Consider the following 6,000-nt stretch of genomic DNA (forward strand, 5'->3'; position numbering starts at 1 on the left):
ATCCAACCGGTAGCCTCTCCTCAGGAAACGCATCCAGTTCCCTCTCCTCAACAGCAAATCCACAGTCTCTTGAACCATATCTGCAAAATGAAAATAGAACAGTGAAGGATTTTTTTGCTGACAATATGGAACTATATAAATCAACGCATGCAGTGACAGGTTATAAACTGCTCTATCATACTTATGTGTAAAATTATGAATATATATTAACCAACTTAAGCAATAAGATAACAATTTGCATTTAGTTTAATGCAAAAGCTTAATTCATTTCGTTAAGAACTCAAATACCTGTGAGGCAAGAGATAGAGTTCTTTGGAATCCCCCCTGGACACGATGCAAGTCTGCTTGGCCGGATCCTGTGTTTGTTCCAGAGGTCTTTGCATTCATCCAGGTCTGTCTGTAGAACCCTGCTGAAGCAGAATCTCAGCAAGCATTGGTGTTCGTGGCTTCCATTGAAGTTTCCAGAGTCTCTTAGGTCTCCAAACAAGTCCATCCAAAACTGAGACCTGGGTATATAATTAGTAATATTTAAGTATCAATTTAGCTTTGTTCTTGGTCATTTTATAGTGTTTGAAAATAAAGTCAAGTCAAGTCAAGTCAACTTTATTGTCAATTCTGCCACATGTACAGGACATGCAGAGAATTGAAATTACGTTACTCTCTGACCCATAAAAATAACATTAAATACAAAAACAGTAACAGTAACGAATACAGAGTATAAATACAATTTAAAAAGAAAGGCACAATATACAATTTTAAAAACACCATATACAAATAAGGGCACATGGTGGAGAGTGCAACATCAGGAGAGTGCAAAAACCAATAGTGCAACAGAGTTTTAAGTTTAAAGTGACGAAGTGAAAGTGAGGTAGATGGCAGACCAGAGCTGCACAGAGTGACTGGTGCATGGTCAGTTTGTGTGATTTAGAGTTCAGAAAGTTTGTGGAGCAGAAGAGGGGAGTGAGGGGAGTGGGGGCAGAGCCGGGAGGGAGTTGAGTTTCCTGACCGCCTGATGGGTGAAGCTGTCCTTCAGTCTGCTGGTCCTGGCCTGGAGACTCCGCAGTCTCCTCCCTGATGGCAGCAGGCTGAAGAAGGTTTGCATTGGGTGGGTGGGATCAGCTGCTATGCCGAGGGCTTTCTTGGTGAAAAATATATCCCGTTACATTTTTGTCTAATTTAAAACATGCCACAAATGGAAATTAGTTTTCCATAAATATTGTAGCGACCCAGCAGTAATGTTATTGTTAAAATGCTGTATTCTTTTCACTCTGCTCTGTGTGTTGGTTGTGAGGAGTGGAGAGAGAGTTTGGTCTGAGTTGCGGCGTGTTTTTTTTTTTTTTTTTTTTTTTGTATTGGCGTGGTTAAATCTAGGCAGGCATGCTCTTTTCGTCACAACAGCTGACAGTGACCATTTTCAGTTGTAATAAAGTGACGGCTCTTAACGTCTATCTTATCCAACTTCTCAACACGTCCAGCAGGACGCTCTTAAATGCATGTATAAAAACGATCTGATCAGCTTTTACTGTAGCCTACATCTACCAGACACAAATGTACCCACCTTCCTCTTCTGAAATAAGACCACCATGACTCGATGCGCTGATTCCCAGTAGATGATCCGTAACTGTGGCTTGACGACAAGTTTGAGAACTTGTCACATGGTCCGATACCCAAACAATTGTCCTGGTCCTCGAAGCTCGGTCAAAATTGCACGCCTCACCTCAGGAAGTAGAGAGTAGTTGCCTCGTCTGTACAGTCCAGATTCTTTTAGATGCATTTTCAGTGTACGCATACTAATTGAAATTTCATGATTACACTTGAGCATATCCAGTATCACCTCTTATGTATGTCCTGAATCAAAATATTCTCGAATAGCGAGAGCTATGTTTGGGTCACTGGTAATGTTCATATTTTGAAAAATGTGCTACAGGCAGAGGAACTTCCGGTTCCAAAGACGAAAGACTGTTGTCCAGTCAGTGATGTCTCCTGTTGCTGACTGGTACCTACCCTTTCCGGTTTCTTAATGTAATTGTGATTCTCAATTTGTTTTTGTGATTCTTCTTTTGTTGTTGTGATTCTCAATTTGTTTTTGTGATTCTTCTTTTGTTTTTGTTATTCCCAATTTGTTTGTGTGTTTTGCACTTCAGGGCCACCGTACTGGAATAATGGTGGAGCGTTTGAAGCAGGTGGGTACTTCACACAGCTCCAGGGATCTGTTAAAGATGTGGGGGAAGATGGGAGCCAGCTGTTCAGCATAGGCTTTGAGACAGGAGGGGGAGACACTGTCTGGACCCGTGGCTTTCCTGGTCTGTTTCTGGAACAGCGGACGCACATCTTCAATGTGTATTCTGAGTTCCAGGGGGGAAGGTGGGGGGGAGAGTTGTGATTGGGGTCGTTGACTCTGGGCAGGGGAGGGTGAGTGAAGAGGGTGGGTGGGTGGTGGTGTGACGGGGGTCATTGTCTCTGGGGAGGGGTGGGTGAGGGAGGAGGGTGGCATGAGAGAGGTGTGATGGGGGTCATTGTCTCTGGGGTGGGGTGATTGAGGGGTGTGAATCTGTCCCTCTTCTTTCAGTTTCTCAGAGTAACTTCTTTTAGCCACTTTGATCTCCTTGGTCAGGGTGTTCCTGGCTTGCTTGTACAGGACCCTGTCATCACTTCTGTAGGCATCCTCTTTGGCCTGGCGAAGATGCTGCAGTTTGGGACTGAACCATGGTTTATTGTTGTTGTATGTGCAGAATGTCTTGGTTGGTACACACACATCTTCACAGAAACTGATGTATGATGTCACATACACATACGTCACAGTCTGTCAGCTCATCCAGATTTTTAGATGCAACTTCAAAAACAGACCAATCAGTGCAGTCAAAAAAGTCTTGCAGTTCCTGCCTTGCTGCATTGGTCAACTTCTTCACAGTTTTGACCACAGGCGTGGCCTGTTTGAGTTGTTGCCTGTAAACTGGAATAAGATGGACCAGGCAGTGATCAGAATGTCCCAAAGCTGCCCGGAGAACAGAGCGATATGCATCTTTTATGGTGGTGTAACAGTGGTCCAGTGTGATTTTTTCACAAATTCTAGACACAAAAACTCAAAACATTCATTATTCTTAACACAGGCTTCCCAGTTTCCAAACTTGGCATATTGCATTCATATCTTTAGAGAGGCCTTGCTTTTGCAGAAGCATTGTTTCTAAAATCTAATTTATTATGAAATATCATAGGAACATTACTTTAGATCACCCATACACAAGATACCCATAGCTTCATTGTGTATTTGTTAGTACAATCATTAAATATAGGTGTACAAAATATGTGATTCAGGTTTCATTATTTTATTGAAGAATAGAGAGAATAGTACAGACACAGTGGCATTATTGAAATCCTGCAATGTGGAATTTACTGATCAAATCATAAGATTTGTAGATTACTTAAAAAAACAAAAATAACAGAAAACAATACTGTATACTGTAAACGGAAGTGTTCTTACAGCAATATGGATCTGTTTCCATCAACCTGGTCTTGTGGATTTGGCCACAGGTTCTCATCTACATCATTCTGCAAAAGCAAGGCTTCTCTAAAGATATGAATGCAATATGCCAAGTTTTGAATACTGGACAGCCTGTGTTAAGAATAATGAATGTTTTGAGTTTTATGTCTAGAATTTTGAAAAATGACATGAAAGTTCTTGTTAGAAGAATTTTTCTTCTTTCTGTAAAAGGTGCTGTTTCAGCTTCTGCTCCAACAAACACCATACCATATATGGAGCTGTTTTTCTGTTCAGACCTTAAGCTTCCTGTATTCGCTTCCTATGTTCATTTCCTATGTTCAAGTGACTCACATGTTCCTGGTCACAACTCTGTGTATAAATAAAGATTACAAGCCTAACGAAGGCAGAACGGCCTGCACGCAAGTGGGGTTCTTCTCCTTGGCCAAGCGTTTCAGCACACAGTCTCTGTCTCCGTTCTTGCTCTCAGGGTGAAATTGCACCCAACATTTCTGGTCCTTCGAGCCGGATCCTGAAAACTCGCCCTCATTGTTGTGAGAAGCCGACACTGAAATCGGCCGGCAGTCTCAACCTTAGGTGAGATTCAAAAGACCTGGACCGCGACGTTCGGGGTCAGGCCAGCGGTTAAAACCGCTCCACGGCGGTGAGGACCAGTTGACGGATCAACAAAGGGCGTGTTGTTGTCAACGACAATCACAAATACTGGAGACTGTCATTAAGGGCGAATAACAGGAAGCATGGGTAAGACAGACTAAACTCGATCTCACAGGAGGCAAAAGATTTATGGAACATTATAGTCCAGGTTCCACGATGTATGCAAACAAGTGGAAGAATAAATACAGTTTCTCTGGGAAACTGAATACTACAGATGTAACAGAATTGTTGGCGAAATTAAGTTTAGAAAAGTTGAAGCAGAAAAAGCTAAAGAAAAAGGATAAGATAAGGAAACAAGAGGTAGAAGCAGAGAAGTGGTTGGAACAGTGCAGAGCAAGAGATGAAGGTAGAAAGAGAAGGGAGAGACAGAAGGTTTTAACAAGTATTGTCGGTCTTGATGAGGAGACGCAGGGAGGAATTAGAGTGCACAGAAGAGTAAAATAAAAATGGACTAACACAAAAAACATACACATGTATGCTTTACATCTGCCAAATATAGACTTTTTTAAAAAAAATAAAGTGCCATCTGAGCTGCCAGAACGATAAATAATTTATAAAAAAAATAAAGAACAATACAAATCAGAAAATTTAACAGGATTTGTTTGAATGTCAGAACTTGTTCTTTACACTACGCTGCAGATGCACACACTCGCAGACACACACACTCACAAACTCTCACACTGACACACACACACACTGCAAAAAATGCTTTTCTAACTTAGTAGTTTTGTCCTGATTTCAGTCCAAATCTCTAAAAAATCTTAAATCAAGATACATTTACTAGACACATGAAATAGCATAAGAAATGGAAACATGTATTTACACTCAGAATTAAGTGATTGTTTGTTTAAAACAAGCAAAATTATCTGCCAATGGCGTATGAAAACTAATCTTAATGAGATATAATCTCAAACAGAAGTTTTAAGCATCACTTAATTTTCTCATGCCATTTTTCTTGTCTAGTAATCTTGATTTAAGATTTTTTTTAGATATTTGGACTGGAAACGAGACAAAATTACTATGTAAGAAAAGCTTTTTTTGCAGTGTAGCTATACATGACAACAGATTGAAAAATGAATTGTCCAAAAAAGGCTAGTGAATAAAAACACGTCTTTAGTCTTTTAATGCAAAGTAACTATAGCACCCCTGCTTTACTACTGTTATTAACGAGCTATCGCTAACTTGTCATGCCTGTCAAGCTGGATGATGGGTAAACATTTACATTTACAGCATTTATCAGGCGCCCTTTTCCAGAGCGACTTACAATCAGTAGTTACAGGGACAGTCCCCCTGGAGCAACTTAGGGTTAAGTGTCTTGCTCAGGGCCACAATAGGCGAGTCGTCCACGCGGAGACGCAGAGAACAGTCCGAATGCTGTTTCCTCCCCCCTCCACACCTGTAGGTGGCGCTGTAAGTCCCCGTCTAGTTCTCCTCCGTGGCGAGTTAAACACCAGCACCAGGGACATTACGTTCCTCACTTCAAAGCGGAACAAAAGTAGGATTCTCTAGCGACTTACCCTGCTGCTGAACTCCCTTCTTCCTCCTCAAACACTCCAACATGTTTGCGTTTCAGGTGCTGGATCATTGCCGTGGTGCTCCCGTGCCGTTTTCGCAGATTTCTCTGCCTCCGCCATGTGTCTGTCCTCTACCTCCGCTTGTTTTTTGTTTTTTTTTTGCTCTGCGCTGTCTATGAGGCGCCAAACTCTGCTAGCATCTGTGCGCGAGAGTGACCGCTCCGCGCTCAAATAAAGTTTTTTTTTTTAATAATCAAACGTCTCCGCGCCGTTGCCAACTCTTTTAGTAATCGATTTTTATCGATTCAATCGATTCGTTGTTGCAGCCCTAGC

Source organism: Denticeps clupeoides, chromosome 3, assembly GCF_900700375.1.
Source record: "Denticeps clupeoides chromosome 3, fDenClu1.1, whole genome shotgun sequence".
NCBI lineage: Eukaryota > Metazoa > Chordata > Actinopteri > Clupeiformes > Denticipitidae > Denticeps > Denticeps clupeoides.